Below are 22,354 nucleotides of genomic sequence, written 5' to 3' on the forward strand. Positions count from 1 at the left end.
TATAGCGCTCAGGTGTGTGCACCCTTACCGCTCTGTCTCTCTCCGGACGAACGCTCAACCACGCCCCCACCGCCACAGTTGTTATTCATATTTTGTTACAGACAAAACAGCAGATTTTTTGTAAAGCTGCTTTGGAACAATGTGTATTGGGAAAAACACAATTAAAAAACTATATAAATACAAATATTTGACTTGATTTGACTTTTATGTTACAATGTTTTTTTTCTCTTTGGCAACAAAATCTCAATGTTCTCTCTTTGGTCTGACACCAAACAAACAAGTGATAGCCAGTGCTGAAGCATTTTACCAATCAGAAATTAGCATAAATAATTCTGATTCAAAGTATGGCCAGCGTCTATTCACTGCCAACCATGTTAAAATAAAAGTTAGCATTCTAAATTCTGAATCTATGTACTGATTACAATTGTCCCATGTCTGCCAAACATGATGAGTGGTCCAGAAAGCTATAGGATGCTCCCTTGCTCCCTATTTAGTAGGGCTGCTTCGGTACACAAAATTCATGGTTCGGTACATACCTCGGTTTTGGGGTCACGGTTTGGTATGGTTTTGGAACAGCGGGAAAAACAAAGAATCTTTCTTTAAATTATTTATTTTGAAAACACGGTGGCTGATGGGCAATAATTCTTATTGTGAAGGCTCATTTATACATGACTGCACTATTTCTTCATCAAAATTACAATTCAAAACTTAAGAGCCTCTTATGTGCACATTGTATAAAAACAAAAAAATGCAATTATATTAATTGTAACAAAATTAAGACATTAGCAGAGCAGATATCGGTGTCAGCTCATCGCTTGTACTTATCACTCAATTAAAAAATGTTTCTAGGAAAATCAGAATATCCACATTATCAGAGGAGAGGGCGGATCTGCTTGAACGCTGTGGAGACTAACTTGCACAGGCTGTTTATGCTTTGCTCCCCTAAGCTCAAGAGACATGTGTGGATGATGTCTCCACAAATGAGTCATCATGTTAGATCAAGAATCTATTACTATAAATGTCTAGCTTGGTTGTTTTTTAGTAGAGTGAATTAACTCCAGGTTATGTTTCTCTATATGTCATTAACTTGTGATGAGTTTTTGAATTCATTCAAAAGAGAAAATCACTCCAAAAAGAGATTTTAATTTCAAAAGAATAACCCTGGTAAAATATTTCAGTTATTTGTTTAGTAACCATTTTTGTAAACCACACTTTTATGCCAGTAGGTGGCAACAAATGAACGTCTTTTATGTGTTTTGGGGTCATTAAACCATTGCTAAAGCACAGAAACGTTCACAACCGAAAGAAGTTTAATTATACTTTATTCAAATCAGCTTGTCTACTAAGAGACTTTAGCAGTGTTTAAATATCAGCAGCATTTCCCTGCAAATGACAACAAAGCATATCATTTTGTGAACTACTGTGCATGGGCATCAAGGTATACAAAAAGTTTTAATTATTTCCTGATGTCATTATAATGTAATTAGTCAATTTTACTCTTAATTAATCTAGCCCCTTTCTCTCCTTGTTAAACGAGATTACCAAACTATGAACTGAATGAATAAATGGGGCTTATTTGTTCAGTGGGTCAAACCAATGATTCGCTCCTTCACAGCCCACACTCCAATACTATTGGCTCATGCTTTAGTCAGTCTTTAGAGGCAAGAAAATCCTCCAAAAGCACCTTGCGTTTCAAACAATTGCAGCATTGCGTCTGCAGCATTTTAAAACACTTATGTGCTGATTGCAAAGTCACAGATTTTATAGGGGGGCTGAGATGAATTTTAGGGGGGCTGAAGCCTAGAAAGCCTCTTGAGGCCAGGAGAGTGAGGTTAACACATTTAATCTAAGCACAAACATGGCGTTAAGAGCAGAATACCTGTATTAACTGAGCTTCAGCTGTGTGGGCTTGTTCTGTGAAGTTCTTGTGCATGTACATGATTAGCTTTTTCATTAAAAGAACAAAACAAAAACAAAACCTGTAACTGGCAAATTTTAAACTGTTGTTTTAGCACAGTGGTTTATTGACAGGTGAGTAAACGGTGCTTTGCTGCTGTTTGAATGAACTCACGTTTAAGTTTACACTGCAAGCTCAATGAGGTCACATGCGTTTTTGACCACCTCCGAATGTGGTTGAAGTGGACAAATAAAAAAAAATGTTCTGGGCCCTGTTTACATCTGTCTCTAGTGTCGTCCTGTTTCAAACACCCAAAACCAGGTGTAAATGGGGCCAGTGTGAGGAAGTATTGTGTAGTTCATAGTCTGGAGAACAACAGATGATGTGACAACCCTGCAGAAAAAGTGACTCAGCTGATCATTGACTCCAGCCCTAACACTGCCTCACACTGACCACACACACACACACAGAGCAGAGGGAGAGAAAGGTGTGATACAGATGCAAGAGGAAGATGGAGAAAAAGCTGAAATAATGACTCGCTGACAGGGTTAATGCCTGCTGAATGATGTCATGGAAAAGTTGCCTGTGCTCTTTTGATGTGCTCTTGTGCTGTGTTGTGATGCACTGGTTTGGTCTGTGCTGTGTTTTGAAGGCCAGACAGCAGAGCCAAGCCGGACTGAACTCAGTTGAGCTGAACTGGACTGTACTGATTTCTGATCCTTTATTTAGCTTTTCCACCTTCCGCTCTTTTCTAAACCCATGCTAAACATTTCCATATGCTACACTGAAAATGCAGGCTAATCAGTGTCAGATTGTGAAGTACTTTACCAACAGACACTCACGTCACAAAACAAGCATTAATTTAGAAACAATTAATTGTGTTTCTAAAGCGTATGACAGTTGTGGCTCCACATGTGTATGTTTTAGTGTGTTTTATGTGTGTGTGTGTTTTGTTATTTTTAAAAGAATAAACAAATGGTTACAGATCACGCATACTATACTGGGGGAGACCAGTATAGTTGTCTAGTTGGGCTAGTTGGGCTAGCTGTCACTTTTTACTCCACTGAATATTTCTCAGGGTAAGTTTATATCTGTGCAGGCACAAGTGCATTCAAGTAGTGAGGCATGCTGTCACACTATATGGGGTAAGTTGTCAAAATGTGATTGAATTAAACATTTGTAGCCAAGTGGAGACATTTCATGTAATTTAACTCCAGTCATGAATTGGACATGGCCCTTTTAAGAACCCTTTAAAAGTATTGGGACACCAGATTTTTGCAACACCTGCTTTCCGGCACTCTCTCGTGTTAGAAACATGAGCACATACGTTGTGCAAGAGAGCTCCCAGTTTTGTTCATTGTTTGAGAATTATTTGGGTAAATTTTACACAAAATGCTGATAAATTACATTAAATATGTCACAAGACATATCAAAAGAGTCATATGTTAAAATTAAGTGTTTGTTATGGATCATTTTTGAAGCATATGGATTGCTTGTCTGGAGTTTGATCACGTTTTGGCATACATGCCAGAACTGGGTATGTAAATTTAGAATTAATAATATATTATTTAATGATTTAAAGCCCAGTATTTTCCAGTTCAGTGAATATGTGTAATACGTGTTATATGTGAACAGTTTTGGGGGTAACGCGTATTAATTAACGTGCATTACGTAATCAAATTACTTTTTTTGAGTAACGATTAAAGTAACGCAAAATTTTATGGAGTTTCATTTAACAAGGTTCGGGAGGAGAAAGTCATTTAATCCGACCAATCACACTGCCAGAGTAAGAGTATATAAACAGCTGTTTACCAAGTCTTCTTGCATTCTGCCCCGCCCATTGCCCATGAACAGACCCGTGCAAATGACTCGGATCATCAGATGCAACTTTGCTGCAAAGCATTTGCCTTCATCAGAACAGCTCTTCCGTTCAAACAATCTCGTTATTCAACAGAAGCTGAAACAGCAGCTCATTTGTTTTTGCAATCTTGACGGCTACCACGTTAAGTCTTATATTTTATTATGTCTTCCTTTTTATTCTCTATTCGAGGAAGCAGATTATATTGTGAAGTTACTTCAGCAAACTGGCTGCTTCTGCAATGTATACATGTCAAACATCTCTCTACAGCTGCTCATATGTTCTCTGATCTAAACTTTCCACCCGGAGCGGTCCGTTGCGTGAAGCTGCTTCCGCACGCCGACTGCTTCGGTGCCGTATACATGTAAAACAGCTCCCTATGGCTGTATATATGCTCTCCTATCTAAACTTCCCACCCGGAGCAGTTCATCGCTTAAGCCTGCCTCCATGAACGGGCACTGCTCTGGCTTCATGCCGCTTGAGCTCTATCACAGCTTCATTTGAACGTGGGGGAAACAAAAGATTAACTATTTCATTCAAGCATCATTCCAATGCTCCCCATCATTTCAGTCTGGTTCTCCCACACAGGTGATTCCTGTCAGCCTCATTAAATCGCTGCGCAGCTCATTAAGGGCAGGTCCATTCAGCGATTCTGTTTCTTCCAACATGACTATCACAACTGTTCTCCCGTCAAAGCACCCTTCGGATTGTGATATATTCCATTTGGAATACAGGGGCATTATGCAACAAGCAAATTCCTTCCAAACAACCGCTACTTCATTACATACTCACTGTCGCAGCAGCTCCTGCTCTGACCATTCTACAGCTCACTGCGGCTATACATAGCCTCTGTCTGAACAGACACAAGCCATATTTGGCTCCGCAAGAGGCGGATCATGTTCCACGTCCAACTCATTCATAATCATTCCACAAATGTGTCTCGCCTCCGCACAGCATTCGAGCTCGCCTCACAGCCCCGATAACCATGAAGCAAGCGTTTCTACAAACTTCTATTCATCTCTAGACCATAACATGACTTTCCCCTCCTACCGCCCAGGACAAATGCTTCACACAGGTAAAAATCAATACATCATTTTATGTTACAGACAAGTCTTCTCTGCTTTCGCATGAATCAATGGATTACAAACTCTTAACAAGCTCAACCATAGAACCTAATTGCTGGATGAATTTTAAAGCAATAATCCATCATAATCTCATTCTCCACCCAACTTTAAAGTAACGGGTTTAAACTAATGCCGGACGATTTGGGTTTGCACTTTGCTTCATACTCACAATATTTCAGTTACTCTGTAGAATTAATTACAAATCATCAATATAAACAAGTCATTTTATTCACCACACTACTGAAAATGGTACTCTTATAGTATCTATTAAATCCAACTCTCAGGCACAAACTCCAGTGATTTCATATGTCCTCGTCAAAACGAGACGAGTCACCCCGTGTTAATAATACAGAGTTATGAAATAACTCACATTACATGGAAAACAAACTACAAAGCTCCAAACCATACATTTAAGTTAATAAACATCTGACTACGGTATTCATCTGTGTAATCAGTTTAAGATGCCTTCTAATTTCATGACAAACCAACTTTAAATGGCGCAGTTCGTATGCACACGCAAGCATGTTTCCTGACATTGCTTCACATATGTTCCCGACATTTAATCTAGCAAGCAATTATGTTCAAGCGTCCACTACACAGCAAACAGTGCAATTTGTTGTCCAAGCACCGCAACTGTGGTATCTTTCGGGCCATGCGACAAACTTTTACTACACCGCAAACAGCGCAATGCGTCATTCACGTGCCACAACCGCGGCGCATCTTTCAGGCCATGCATCTAAGCTTACATGGCTCCGTAACCCATATTATGCCATTCATTCCAAATGAACCATTACCCACCTGGTGATCTACAACAATCAGGCCGTTTCAGGTCTTCCCTAAACAGTTCAACACAAGCCGCATCTCAGTATCAATCAATTTCATTCGAATATAGCCCTCTATATGCCCTCATGTCGAATGCTGTGTTCGATGACCAAACCTTTGGTATTGCAGGCGAGTTCTCGCTCATACGCAGCATAAAGTTTTCACACAAAACACAGGTTCTTCCATTTCACGATTTTTATCTCCTCCTCACATCCTCCTTCACCTTACACCTCAATCAATCCAAAAACCTCCATCCAGGAACCATCAAAGGTGACCTAAGCGGCATCCATTTCTTCTATAAATAAATTTTTGGCAAAAACTCCTCCACAATAAGCCACCCTAGATCTCACTTCTCGGTAAAGGTATCTACAAATCCCTACCCACCAGAACCAATACCAGGCTTCCCCTCACCATCGATCTGCTAATCTGATGCTCTCCGAATACCCTCCGCCAGGTCTACATTTCTCCAAACACCTCAAAAACACTAGACACAATGTTCATCCTTGCCTTCTTTGGCTTCCTTCGCTGTTCAGAACACAAAACCACGGCTAAATTCAGCCCAAGAATCCATCCCACCATTTTGGACCTCCATATCACAAACAACAAGACAATCAGATACCTTATCATACAAAGCAAAACAGATCAGACCAAAAAAGGCATTACATTTTCATTTTCAGTCTGCCAACTCCCATACAGCAATCATTAGTACACTATCTCCATTACAGAGGGTCCCTAACCAGAATCCCTCTCAATCCACTTTTCGTAGACGACAAAAACCAAGCAGTTTCCCGATTCTGGTTCCTGCTCAATTCTGGCATCTCAGATAAACTCTACTCAAGCCATTCCTTTCGCATAGGTGCGCAACCACAGCAGCACACAAAGGCCTGCCCGAGCACCAAATACAATTACTGGGCTGCTGGTCATCCAACGCATATCTCAGCTACATCCGCACCAACAGTCTCCATATCAGGAAAGCACAAAAAGCCCTAATTAACTAATCACAACATTGACAATCAGGGCCAGGGGACACTTGCTTCATCCTTGTCTGTTCAATAGGCCGGCCCCTCCGTTTAGACGCTCCCCGTCTCAAAATGCTGGACAGGCACACCTCAAACACTTAAGGGCTCTCCCGTTCGAACAGCAGCAGGGGGTTCTCCCATTCGAATGCAGTGTGAGCTAACTCACGTTTATTTGTATCATGGGCTCCCCCATTCGAAGCACAGTGAGGACCCCCCCCCCCCGTTCGAATGCCATGAGGGCCCCCATTGTCAGGAGGAGAGGCTTAGGTCATTACTGAGCAAATAGGATTCACGCCTCCGCTTGAGCGTGGCAGACTCCTCCAGCGCAATCCAACAAGGGCTTTCCCATTCAAAGCGCAGCGAGGGTTCTCCCGTTGAACGCAGAGTGAGCTATTCTCGTTTATTTGTATCATGGGCTCTCCCGTTTGAAGCTTGAGAGGACCCTCCCGGTTGAATGCAGCGAGGGCCTCCGTTTGATTGCAGTTTGGGCTCGCCTGCTTGAGCAGCCGCTGTGCCCCTTCCATTGAGGTTCTTCCGTTCGCTACACAGGCCCATCTGTCGAACCCACCAAGCCTGGAGGGAGACTTAAGGTCAGTCCGGGTGGCTAGGATTCATGCCTCCATCCGGGGCGACCCTGCCCTACCGTGGGGGCAGCCCCCGCATTCCGCCGTAATGATCCCTGAGCGCTTTTCAGCGCTGGAGGGTATAAGAAGCATCGTAAAATACTTTGTCAATTACAAAGTAATTTAATCCGACCAATCACACTGCCAGAGTAAGAGTATATAAACAGCTACTTACCTCTACGTGGCATCGAGTCATCTGGCATCCCTCCACCTCCCCTTCTCCTCCGATCTATCCATCAATAACTATTCTAAGTCCGGGGGGTTATTCAAGTTTGGGTTGAGTCTTGAGCCTCAAGCCCCTTTCGCCCAGGACAGCGAGTGTGGGTGAGAAACAGATCAATATTTGTCATTTTTTTGCTAGAAAGCAGGGGGCGATATGCAAAGAAATATGTGAATCACCAAAAACACAAGAAGAATGTGAAAGTGATCTGTTTCTCTGTTTATCATCCACACCTATCACATCACTTCTGAAGATACTGATTTAACCACTGGAGTCTTATGGATTACTTTTATGCTGATTTATGTGATTTTGTTTAGCTTTATAATGTTGCCACCCATTCACTTGCATTATATGGACCAAAAGAGCTGAGAAATTCTTCTAAAAATCTTCATTTGAGTTCAGCAGATGAAAGAAAGTCATACACATCTGGGGTGGCATACGGGTGAGTAAATAATGAGAATTATAATTTTTGAGTGAACTATCCTTTCAAGGGCTCTTGTCAGGTCTGGATGAATTTGTCAATAAGACAGGTTTGGAAACATTTCTAGTAATTATTACAGTGAAAACATGAAAATGTCGCACAAGGACATTATATATAATGCTGAAATATAAACCAAAAGCAAGATCATGCTTTATTAATGCCTTCTTTCGCTATTTCTTAGCTTTTAAATTCCTGCGTGGATTCTTATTTCAGTGTAGTTACAGTTTTCAGTGTCGTAAGTATTTAGATCATTAGTTCTGTATAGCAGTACCACCGCTTTCTAAATGCATATACGCAGCCTAGTGCATAGGGCACCAACCCCAGTTGTGGAACACTCGCTGTGTCTGAAACCGCCCCCTATCCACTATATAGTGCACTATTTTAGGTGTCTGCCATTATGTAGGAGTGTCTGAATTCTGAGTGAGCCACTCGTTCCCTACTTTTGTTCACTCATTATTACTGACAATGCACTCTAATTTCGAGTGTACATTTGATGTACATTGACAATGGTTAAAATGTCTCTCTTCACCATATGATCACCTTGCGCCCACACATCTCACACGCACGTGCCCCGTGCACCTCGCTGTGCATGCGCAGAAATGCTGTCTGTTCGTGCTCCAGTTGTCAATCACACGAATGGCAGTGATTTACACTTAACTTGGATGTTTACATGGATTTATAGTTAATCCGCCTGAAGTAGCTGCGATAGTTTTCAGTACCCCCGCGAGGGGTAAATGCGTAAATATGCTCATGACATGCGGGACACGGGAGAAAGCACACTGATATATTGCTGCACTGATTAAAAAATGTACACTTAAAAACTGGTGTCATAAGAGCCCAGTTACATTATCACCCTGAAAATGACCATCTCATTACACAGAAAAGCCCACGTTAGGATTAGAGCCAAAACTTACCTCAGAGTGCTGTCTTAAGTTGGAGCTGTGATTTTAATCTTGAAATATCAGCTTGTCTTGGTGTTAAATGAAGGCATTGCATGACGAAACTATTTTTTTTTTTTTTCATTGTGCGGAGCAAAGAAAGTGTTTCACTTTGAAGAGTTTGATGCTGCAGCAGTGATTGAGTGACAGTCTGTGACAGCGGCTCAGTGCGCACAGCTGTGTGAACTTCTGCTGTCCTAAAAGTCCCATTCAGTAATCTCTCAATAAATAACACATTAATTAAAATTAAACCCAGTAATGTAACGGCAGGAACGCCACCCATTGTAAAGAAGTAAAAGTAAAAACATTTCATTAGAAATTTACTTGAGTGAGAGTAAAAAGTACCCACTTTTAAATCTACTCTAAAAGTATTTTTTTTTTCAAAAAGTTACTCAAGTAAATGTAACGGAGTAAATGTAACGGAGTAAATTACTACCCACCTCTGGGTATAATATAGCACAGGCTTAAGCCCGCAAAGGCTTCCCGTGGCCACAGCATGATTATACAGTTACATACAGCATGGAATAAGCTCTGACTTTTTGTGCATCCAAATTGCTTTGTTTTAAAGCTGCCCATAACTACAATATGGTTTGTGTACACAGACAAAATGTCTTAATTTCTTAAAATATTCTAAATGTTTGTTTTTATAATAAACAAGTAATGTGATTTGTGAACCATACCAGTTTAACGACATTTTTGTGGCATTAAAAACGATTCCATTCAAGTTGTATCAACATGCTCGTTTGCAGTAGGCTGTCCGCAGTACGCACCGTGGATCAACTCAAAACAAGCCAGCACTGAGATGACTTAAGTGAAAAAATATTAATTTATTCATCAGACTTATTCCTTGAACATGTTAGTTTGGCATTCCCCGCTGAATTTTATCCTGACTTCTGAAAAACATCTCAAGTTGACTCTGGCATTGTCGATGTATATGATGACATATGATGCAGGTTCAGATATTGAACTTTGTAGCATTTGGAAGACAATGGTTATTCTTCAATATTCATGTTGGCTGCCTTGTCGATGGAAAAACAAATCATGCATTTTCCTGTTATTGAGTCTTTATTATAAATATGACATGAAGATCTACTGATTGTAGACTTTCTAAATATCTGTTTGTTTAGTATGTTGTTTTGACAAGAGTGTTGTACAGTAGCTAGCATGACCTGCTTGCTTGAATGTAATGTATGGCTTATTTGTATGGAATGCATAGCATAGCAGAAGAGAGAGTGGCGGTGAGAAAAAAGTAATGCAAAAATAATGCAAAAGTAACGTATGCTTTACTTTCCATAAAAAGTAACTTTTTAATTAAGTTACTTTTTTAAGGAGTAATGCAATATTCAAAAAAAATACTTTTAAAAGTAACGTTACCGAACACTGTATGTGAAAATATGAGAATTTTATTGTTTAAACTGTTATACATGTCATTAAAGCCTGGTTAAAAATGCATAAAATACTTTGAGTGATTTAAGCATGTACTTAAATGCATAAAATGCTGTGAATGATATAAGCATGTATTAAGGTGTATGCTGAAGCATATGGGTAGGCTAATGACCTATTTTATTTAACATTAGCCTCTACCATATTTCAGTTTCTGTATTTTCTTTTTCTTTCTTTCTTTCTTTCTTTCTTTCTTTCTTTCTTTCTTTTTAAATACAACATGGCTGTCAGAATAAAACTTTTTTTCAACAGCCATCCGAATAAAAACCCAAAAAGATATTTAAGTTTCCTGTGTTGTTTCTTTACAACTCACCGGCTACATATTAAACATTAAATATTGCTTTTTGCTTTTCAGCAAACTTTAAAGAGCAAAACCATTCATTAAACCGCAAAAACGTTAAAAGGTAACTAAATAACTAACTAAACTTTGGCCAACAGTATTGCCATTAATTAACTGTATAAATCACTCTGGACCTCACTCACCCTGCCCACTACCTTTTTGAACTGTTGCCTTCTGACTGACGCTTCAGAGCTCTGAGCACCATATATATATTGTCTATTGTGTATTCTATATATACTTCTGTCTTTTCAATATTTATCTTTTTTTTAAATTTTTTTTATTGTAATTCTTTTTTAAAAGTCTTATTGCTGTTTTTGTATTGTTGTGTACTGGAAGCTCCTGTCACCAAGACAAATTCCTTGTATGTGTAAGCATACTTAGCAATAAAGCTTATTCTGATTCTGATTTTGATTCTGAAATTGGTAACATTTAAAATACATGTGACAACCTGCCCCCACTAAAAAATTGACAATTTGCCCGGCTTTGACGTTTATGAAACCTACTCTTGTCCTAAGAACACAGTTCAACTTTTTTGCTAAAATATACCTTCATTTTTATAGTTGACTCTTGTCCTAATGTATGCCAGTGTGGTTTTATTGTGTTCACTTGTTTACTCAACAGCTATTACAAAAAAATATGATGGTATTGGATTTTTAGTTTGAGGGGCAGCATTCACAAAAATCAAGACAGTTTTGAACTAGATGTTTGAAACCAACAGATAACATCCCTGCCGATGAAAACACACATTTATGTAATTGGACTGTTGATTCAGAACCTTATACAGTAACTACAGAGATATAGTGTCAACTTCCCCTGTGTATACAACTTACCCTCCTTTATTCTATATAATAGTGAAAATGAGGTATTGTTATGTATTAAAAAAATTAAACGTTATTTAATTGACTTCAAGGCTCTTTTTGTGAACTATGAATTTGTGAAGTAACATTGTGTCTGACATTAATCACTTACACAAACATCAGGTGACTTTGAAGAGTTCTTTACTCTTCTCTGTGTAAGAGCTGCTGATACAAGCTTATGCTTGAATATGCAAATAGAAGTTGATTAACCTGATCTACCACAATTCAACAGCAGTATGAGAATATGTGCTTGAAAATGAGAGAGAGAGAGAGAGAGAGAGAGAGAGAGAGAGAGAGAGAGAGAGAGAGATAGCAGATTTTATGACAATGAAAGAAAGTATCACACAAACTATCTGACAGTTTGACTTCAAAGGAATAAATCTCACATGTCTAACTGGTCGAAAGAGAGGGTATTCTGGGAAGAATATAAATAAATGTTATTTCAGTTATAAAAAAACAGTGATATTCATTTTATATTTATTCAAATAGTGCACATGAAGTTCCTGTAGACCCCCAGAGATGTCGGAGTCCGTGTGAGACCCAAATGATGTCACTGCACAAATTTTATGCATGTTTAAGGGAAGCCGTGCTACCAGTGTAGTCTTAAAGCAATTGCCACTGATATATATATATATACATATAATATTGAAATGTTTAGTATTCTTTCTTAATATGTATTTTTGATCATTACATTTAAATAAGTATAAAAAATCCAAAAGTGAAAAATAATGTGTGTGTGTGTGTGTGTGTGTGTGTGTGTGTGTGTGTGTGTGTGTGTCAGTTATTAAAAAATCTCAAGCACAATATCGCCTTCTGTTCTTCAGTGAGAAATCTGCCATTCAGGAAAGTTTTTATGTGAGACAGCCAAATAGAAGGAATAACATGCCTGTAAAGCATGAACATTTGTATTTTGCCATATGTCATTTGTATTTTGCAGTGTGCCCTGTTGTCTACAGCTGTTTATTTTCAGGCAGTGAGTAGATCCAAAGATATGACATGACAAGACAAAGAGAGGGAGAATTGCCCCGGGCCACTCGTGCTTAAAGTCATGTCATTTCCTTTCATGGCAGGCAGCACTAAATAAGTAACTTATAAGCATTTATTGATGCACAAGTGTGGCATCTGTTCCTGGGATGAAGCTCTGGCTGCAGTTAACCCAAACCTTACACTTCAATCAAGCGTCACGCTTTTTAAAAGAAGACCATTTGCTGCCTCTTCACTTGTTTTCACAGTCCACACATCAAATCCTTGAAGTGCCATAATTAGGCTCTGATTAAGCTAATCATTATTGCCCTTATTATTATCATTAGCACATTCGTGATATGGAAACAGTAAAAACAGAAATAAGGAAAGAAGTGGAAAACAGTGAAGGCATTTTGTTCTATCAAAAGAACTAAACTACAAGAATAGGAAAGATTATTTGTGAGTATTTTTGCATACCTGTGTGATTGGGTGTTTGGGAATGTGAAGATTTTTGGGTGTGCAGATCTACAAACTAAACTGAAGTTGGGTTTGATTAATTTCTGGAAGATTTGAACATATAAACTATTCATTTTGTTGTGGAGAACAGTAAAGAGTTTTATACCTAGCCCTCGGGTAGAGTCTTTGTGTTGAGTCCTGTTTGATATTACCAAGGGGTTTTTTTATTGAGTGCTTGACATGATAGATCAACCATAAAGTGTTCAAAATGGCCTAGACTGCATCACACAGTAAATGCCATTTGCCATTAATAATGCACCAGTGAGGTACATAAACCATTAATATACCCTTTACAACTGCAAAGGCTAACTGGACACATCTCCCGTCTTAATGACGAGCACCTGAAATAGACCACATGAATGTTCCTCTGTGGTTCAAACCAGTCAGTGGAGAGTTATGTTTATTCTTCATTTTAAAATTGAAGAATGAAGCAAAGAAAAGAAACGACACCAAAAAACATAAATTCTATAATTGCTAAATGCTAACATGAAAACACAATCTTGGTTCAATAGATAAAAGCTTCCTCAAACATTTAAATCAATAAAACTCCTTAAAATGTGAGGAAATACACACATTTTGGGATAAAGTTCCTTTGGATGGTGGAAAAAATGCAAAATATTGATAGATGAGTCTCTCATTTAGGATACTATGGTGAACAACAGCGACTGACAGGCTATCCGTCAACCCCAGGTGTGAGACACCCAGAGAGATACATGGAGTCAGTCTGGGTCAGCACTGCCGCCCAGCTATATATCATCTCTGGAAGTCTATTGGGTGAATATGTGACTAAAGCCACACAATGGGCCACAGTCTGCAGGACGTAGCTAAGCAGCTGGGCATCACCACCCTGATTAGAGGGCTGAGACTCCCCCTCAGACAAGCCTTTATGCATTGTCTGTTTCTTGCACTGGGGTAAGATGGTCATGGGTAGCATGGTGCCTATCATTGGTGACTTATGTGGCTGGTTGACAGTAATAGATGAACAGATGAGATATCGGAAACAGAGGGAGACATGCTTATGCAGAAATCAGATGAGCACAAGCTCCATGTTACATGCCTGAAGCAGTTTGTCTATGTTTATTTGGGAGGGAGAGTGAAAGTAAACAGGATTCTTGCTGTATGAATGGAATAAAGTCTTGGCAAGCTCATTCAGTGACTGGCCAGCTTTGGTTATTTCATGAGTTGGCTCTTAATTTGCAGAGAGTCCATTGGAATACCCTCAGTCCTGATGTTTTGAACAAATGAAAGGGTCAGGAATCTGCTTCTACTATGTGGTTGTGGTTGTCTGTCTCAGATATTGGGTTAGATGTAGCAGCATTACTGGGTCATCCTCTTTTTTTCTGGAGAATATTCAAGAATGAAGAGTTGAAAAGCTGTCCAGAGCACATTATCTTCATTTTTGCCTTGCTCAAGCATGTCCAGGCAAACGTTTGTCATTGAGATCTCACAAACACCTGCTGCTGCTGATTCCACCCTCCGGATCATCATAATTTCCATCAAAACTCCACCCACCCACACACCGCAATTTGGGAGGAGTCATTGACATTATGATGACTCGGCTTTCACCACAGCCTTGAACTTTTCCAGTTCTGCCCTTGCTAAAGGAGCATTTAATCTTATTAATTGAATTCCCTCAGCTTCTACCTGGCACAACATGACGGAGAGATCACTGAGGCGGTGGTACAGAGTTCACCCTGAGTTCAGCACGTCTTTAAAAGACATCTTATGCTCACATTATGATGGCACATTAACCTTTTCTTTAGGAGCGCATAACACACAGATAGATTTGATTCAGGCCTATATAGAGAGTAATGCACATTGATGGATCTCTGACACTTTGGGTACAAATAGACCAGTGCTGGTTCTTGCCTCCCACTGTCTTATCACTTGACCAGAGGAAGTGAGAAGATTAGTCCTTCATCTATCATGGCCTTGTCAGTTCCTGACCCCACTACAATTATGAGCCAGATGTCAGCACGGAGCTCTAGCAAGTCAGGGCGGTCTCTTTACCTCCCCTCTATTCCCCTCTCCTTCACTTCTTGTTGCTCTCTTTTAGAATCTTATTGGGTTACATCTCATCTTTCTTCTCCCATTTGTCACCATGATTTTGACAAGTAAGACATATTTCTAGTTCAACATCTTTTGTTCATCCTGGAACCACAATCCTAATCCTATCCCTTACCCCTGACCCTGAAATATGCCTAAAATTACTGAATAATCTCACTGTGAATTCAACACCATTCGAGAGTTCTTGAGAAAAACTCTGTCTATGCTTACTAAAATTTGAACCACTGCCCCCAGTGGTTGAACTGGCTTTCTTTAGAGGGAAAATTGATCATCCAAATTGTGTTCGTAACTGCTTAGGCGAACTTGATTACTTCCTGGATTCAACATGGAACAAGAACCCGGGTCTCTGACACTACTGATGCAATATGCTACCGAACTGATGCAATAATGTCTAATGTCGCTTGTCAGCAACTCAGCAGAATAGGGCTGATCATAGGATACTTCAACATTCGTTAGCAATATGTTGACTTCCTGTGTGATCATGTTGAAAATCAAGGGAAAATTAGGTTGTTACACATTTTGTTCAAGCCCCTGTCACTAACCTCACCCTTTTCTTTATCACTGAAATCTGATTAGCTGATAGGTATGTTGTTCCATGACCAACAAGATTGAGCAAAATTACAGTCACCACAGCCCTACATTAGGACTTCTGCAGGACAACCACATCCCATTGCAAAACTCTTAGCTTCACAACTACCTTGGGCTAAACAATCTAATGCCCAGTGGGATTAGGATTGCTAGTCCTCATGAACTCCAGTCACACTAGGTTGTGGACTGTTCTTGACCAGTGTTCCTGTCTGTTAATATGCTATCATTGTGTGTTACCTGCATTAGTGTGATTGAAAGGAGGGATACTCAGATGCCCTCAGGGGCTGCAGTTAGAAAGCATGCAGGAAAACCTCTCCAACAGCTCAAACAGGATCAGAACCACAGAGGTTGACATGGGGGTGTGGAGGTGGTGGACTCTCATTACTTTAACTGGGTTTGGACAGTAATGAGAGGACTCAATCAGGTCAATATCTGCTTAAAAACCCCACACTGTGCTAAATAAGACCACCTTATGGTGCCGCCTCTTCACAGTCCTACTGTGTGGACAGAAGGTGACATATGCATTGAGTTAACCCCTGTTACAGGCCCTACCCTAACCCTTCCATCAGTCAGGGTCTTCTTCTGTCAGCCCAGCCCTCTGTCATGCCACATTGAGGACACAATGAGTTAGCAGAGGTGACTAATTCACTGGATCTGGACTCTAGAGAGACCTGGATGGACCCTGCAGCCTAAATGACTCCTCCTTACAGCTCTACACCCCGGGAGGGTGTCCACAGAAACTTCTGTCGACACAATGCTAATGCTGTACTGAGACAAAGAGGTATTTGTGGCTCTTTATGGGGGACCAGGGCATCCACATGTTTCTTTCCCACACTTTTCATTGCAGCAGTAGTGATCGGCCACATGAATGATGGTCAAAACAAAGAAAAGCATAGTCATTTATGGTGGTCTCAACGATACCAAGAGTTCATTGTTTTCAATAGAAAAGTGTTTATGGTTGTAACTATAAATAGTAATGAAGTCTGAGATAAGATAGGACAATTCTGTGCATATCTTAATCATTCTGAATCTAGAATTCAATGCATTTAAATTATTTTGTGGCCTAAAAGCATGAAGTCAGCATATAATGCTAACTCAGACCATCTGTGATAGATAGATAGATAGATAGATAGATAGATAGATAGATAGATAGATCGATAGATAGATAAACACATATTTGTTGACCTTTAATTTGAATACTATGGGCTGGCATGCTCAAGAGAGTATTCTACAATGTCTATCCTGGTACTTTGGGCAAAATTTCATGACATTTTCAGGCTTATGCTACAATGAGACTGAATGCTTAGCCTCTATTTGCAGGAAAGCATCAGAAACTATTTTTCTTTTGCTTTGGTTCAACTCTGCTGGCACATCTCAACCTTTCTCATTGATCATACATGTTTGATGTATGTGCTCTGGCTTGCCATTGTGAATCACCCTCCAAATATGCTTCAAGCTAAAAAAAAAAAAAACAACAAAAACAAACAAACAAACAAACAAACAAACAAACAAAAAAAAACTTTGTGATTAATTACGAAGAAATTGACAATTATGACTCTGTACAAAAGACAGCATATGCATGGCATTACACAAATCTTTATATTTTCGTGTTATATTGCAATTTACAAACAGAGTTTTTAACCAGATTTTCAGATTCAGGTTTTTGAATTTGATGGGTATCTTTTAAACCACAATTTTCCTAAAGCAAGTCTACTCAACTTAGAACTCAGGAGCCGCAAAGCAGGATCTCTTTTGCCTCTGCAGTCTTAATTTTTATAATCATTCTATTTTATTTAATGAGGCAAGTAGACTATCTGTGGTAAGCAATATGACCAAATGGTGCTATTGTATATCACATAAAACATATATATCACAATATTGTTATTTATTTTTATTTTTTTTTCATAAATTAAATAATTTTTTTTTTTTTTTACAAATTATATAACCATTTAGTAATACATATTTTTGATAATGAATTTGTTATTAAACCAGGTCACATGTCACTACCAAATACAAAACTTAACTATCAAATAAAAAAAATACTATCTCAAATCAGTGGCAAAATTTTTCCAAAATGATTTCATGATTAATCAGGTTTTTTTTTTTTTTTTTTTTTTTTTTTGAGGTGTGATAGTAGTCTTGCCTGTGAAGTATTTTGACCCTGTGTTCTCTGTTGTACCTGCATACATATTAAAGGATGTGTGATATGTGAAAAAAATGTAGTCTAATAGCTGAAATTAATTAAGAGCAAACACATGCATAGAAATATAGGCCTACATATACTGTATTTTGACAATATTAAGTGTCACATATTTCTGAGAAGTTTCCAAAACGGCTGTAATGCTTGTACTTTGGTGACTTGAATGTAAAACATGTCATTAAACTGCAGGGAGTGGTTTATCAGTGCTGGGCACAGAGGTGACTATTTGTTTCAGGAGTTTGTTCATTGTGACTAACTGGATCATTCTTAGACAGAGAAGACAGTGCTGTTCTTCTGTTGCAGTCCTGGTCTTGATCTTCAGGGGGTCTGGTATTGGTCTAGGCAGGCACGTGCACACATAGACGTCAAAGGGGGCTTGAGCACCTGCCCTTTTTCTTCCTCGAGAGAAAGTGCCCTTTTTTCTGGGGTGCTTTTTTTTTTAAATAAATGAATATATATATATATTCCACAGCTTCCATGTCAAACAAATATATTTATTGAATAAAAAATCAAAATATCAGTTCGGGAGATGAGACTTTGTCGAGTTCCGATGCCCTCTCCCTCCCTCCCTCCCTCCCTCCCTCCACATCTCTGCGAAGCAGTGCAGCACACATCGGCACATCAGACACACAGACAGGCAGGCAGCAGCCCCTCCCAGCTCCTATCCCAGTTGTGTTTTTCTTGGCTTGTGTGGAGGTGAGTGGTGATGAACAAAAGACTAAGCTACCAGTGCCTCGACTTTACAGCTAATTAGCCAAAAGCCAAAAGCCAAATATAATTAACTTGTGTCTTGCTAACATGCATGACTCATGAGCTACTTGCTAATGTAATAAGTTAGCTAAAGTTTAGCTAAGGAAACATATCATGGCCATACAGGCTAATGTACTGTACTTAATGGACACTAGTTCAAGACACTACAGGTGAATACAGTAAAATTTGTGTCTAATAACATCATCACAATCGCCACATTGATATGCAAATTAGGCGTTAACTAATTAAAATGCACTAATATGCATACATTTGACAAGGTGAATAGGATAAACAAAATAACTAAAGCATATCACCACATTCGAGCACCTGCCCCCCAAAATGTCTGTGCACGTCCCTGGGTCTAGGTCTGGTCTTGACCAGTGTTGGGAAAGCTACTCAAAAAATGTAGCTAGCTAAGCTACCAACTAAAAAAAATAAATAAAAAAAATTAAAAAAAATAAATAAATAAAAAAAAACAGTTAAGCTAAGCTAAAAGCTACTCTTCAGAAAAAGTAGCAAGTTACACTACAAGCTACACACCAAAAGTAGCTTGCTGCATTTAAGCTACTTCATTTTTTTTCAATCAGATGTACAGAGCATACTGTCATAGACAAAGCATCTAAAATACTAATCACATGATGTTTATCAAATCCATGGTACAGTATAGTGCAATACAGTATACAAGTATACAGTATAGTGCAATATAAAATGTATGTGAATGTAAAAAAAACAAAAACGTCAATTTATTTTTATACATGCTACCTATACAAATCAATGTGTTCAATATGAAAAATCACTATTTTTACATTTTATTTTTCATATTTATACTACTACCTCTACAAACACGTTCACTATGAAAAACCACTATTTTTAAATTTTATTTTTTTTATATTTATCTCTACAAACCCATACCCATTTAAACAATTTCATTTGCACATTTCTCTATAAAAACTCTGCGTACATACAGTATAATTTTCATCTCATCCTGTAAGTCTGTGTCAAGCTGTTGTATTTCTGTATGTACTGGAAGCTTTTGATAAGAGGCAAAATTCCTTGTGTATGTGTGTGAGAGAGAGAGAGAGAGTGAAAGAGAGAGAGAGAGCACATCTGGGCAATAAAAATTTGATTTCTGATGGTATCAGATGATAATATCATGGTACTTTGATATACAACTATTTACGTATGTACCATTCTGTAGTTGCATGGTGCTTCAAAGTATTTCAAAGAATACCATGTTGCTACCATGGTAATTTGATATATGATTACCATATTCATATACTATTGTATTTACATGGTGCTTCAAGGTAATTAAAAAAATACCATGATACTTCGCTATATTACCACATTCATATGCCATTGTATTAACATGGTGCTCCCAGGTAATGGTACATGTCCAGAAAACATGGTAATGCCATGGTATTTTTTAAGTGTTTTTGTTTAGGCTAATAAGTGTTTTTATACTCTTTTGGTTGGAAAATGTCTTTACATGCAGAAGTTGTTCAAAAGCTGCACACGTATTGAACTTAATAAAGACTTTCTTCATCACTGGCAAATGATAGGACGCATTTGCAGGTTTGGTTTCCCTGATTGTAGATCCATTGCAACCAGCGTTATCTTTATTTGCTGTGTTATTAAATATTCCATGAGCTTGTGACAAGTGAGAGCGCAAGCCAAATGATTCAGCAGCGTGAGCGCAAGCTTTCTAAGTCGCTCAGATCAAATCGCGAACCGATTCAGACCGCTTTCCTACCATGTGTGACCAATTCATTGTAAAGAACCAATTCAGATGAGTGATTCATTTGTGATCAGACATCTTTAGTTCTGTTTCAAAACTGGCATTAGTAAACACCGGGTACAAGGCATGATGTAGCGGTGTAGCTTTTGTCAACGCTATGCCGCTACCTTATCAAAAATATAGATTTGCTTCTGAAAAGCTACTTGATTTAAAAACTAGCAAAGCTACTGTCTCACTACTCAGCAATGCAGATAAGCTGATAGCTTCACTATTTGTAGCAAAGCTACAGCCCATAACTGGTCTTGACTTCAGGTCTGGCGTGTTGTCAAGAGATTTACATGCGCTCTTTCATATGCGCCAAGAGCAACATACACAAACAACTAGTCTTTTCCTTCTCAACTGTGTGCAAAAATTTGAATCATGAAAATTATTATTTTTTTTTAAATAGATATTCATTTCATTATTTTTTGAATTACTAAAAAAAAAAAAAAAAAAGAAAAAAAGAAAATACTGTGTCCCACAATTTGGACTCAACCCTGTTACATGTAACCCTCCTTATATAGTATATACACATTCATAGAAATATATACAACTCTAAATTTATCAATAAATTCTCATATACTATTTTCGGTAATACTTTATTTTAGGGATCAGATATTAGACAGTAATTAATGACTAATAATTGGACTTGTAAGGGACTAGTTATGGACTTGTTTGGAATTATAAGGTATATATTAAGCCTTTGTTTGTTGATTTCTTACCCTTGCCTAACTGCCTCTTAACATTTGTTTTCCTTAATAATTAACTTATTAGGTAGAAACAAAAGATACCAATAGCTAGTAAGGTGCCAAATACATCCTTTATAGGTTCTCATTACACTATGTGAATGTGCGACTTATAAGTATAAAATAATTATAGAAGGCAGAGACTTTTGTTGCTTAGTGTAAATAGCAAAAAAAGCATCCTCTTTGCACTAAGGGCAAATAGTGTTTGTATTAGTATTATAGTATTAGTATAGCATAGATACAGTGGTGGCCAAAAATATTGGCACCTTTGGTAAATATGTGCAAAGAAGGCTGTGAAAAATCTGTCTTTATTGTTTATCCTTTTGATCTTTCATTCAAAAATATATCCTCTATATTAAACAATTGCAAACACAACACAAAAATAATATATCTGTCAAATATATGTGTGGCACAATTATTGGCACCCTTTTATTCAATACTTTCTGCAACCTCCCTTTACCAAGATAACAGCTCTGAGTCTTCTTCTATAATGCATAATGAGGTTGGAGAACACCTGGCAAAGGGATCTGTGACCATTCCTCCATACAGAATCTCTCCAGATCCTTCAAATTCAGAGGTCCATGTTGATGGACTCTCCTCTTCAGTTCACCCCACACATTTTCTATGGGGTTCAGGTTAGGGGACTGGGATGACCATGGCAGAACCTTGATTTTGTGGTCAGTGAACCATTTTTGTGTTGATTTGGATTTGGATCAGTGTCCTGCTTGAAGATCCAAACAGGGCCCATTGTAAGCTTTCTGGCAGAGGCAGCCAGGTTTTTATTTTTTACCTGTTTTTATTTGATAGAGTCAGTAATGCCATGTATCCAAACAAGATGTCCAGGACCTCTGGCAGAAAAACAGCCCCACAGCGTTAAAGATCCACCACCATATTTAACCGTGGCCATGAGGTACTTTTCCAAATGGCTACCTCTCTGTGTGCGCCAAACCCATCTCTAGTGTTTGCTGCCAAAAAGCTCTATTTTTGTTTTATCTGACCATAGAACCCGGTCCCATTTGAAGTTCCAGTAGTATCTGGCAAACTGAAAACGCTTGAATTTGTTGTTGGATGAGAGCAGAGGCTTTTTTCTTGAAACCCTCCCAAACAACTTGTTGTAATGTAGGTGAC

Source organism: Myxocyprinus asiaticus, chromosome 44 (genome assembly GCF_019703515.2).
Source record: "Myxocyprinus asiaticus isolate MX2 ecotype Aquarium Trade chromosome 44, UBuf_Myxa_2, whole genome shotgun sequence".
Classification (NCBI taxonomy): domain Eukaryota; kingdom Metazoa; phylum Chordata; class Actinopteri; order Cypriniformes; family Catostomidae; genus Myxocyprinus; species Myxocyprinus asiaticus.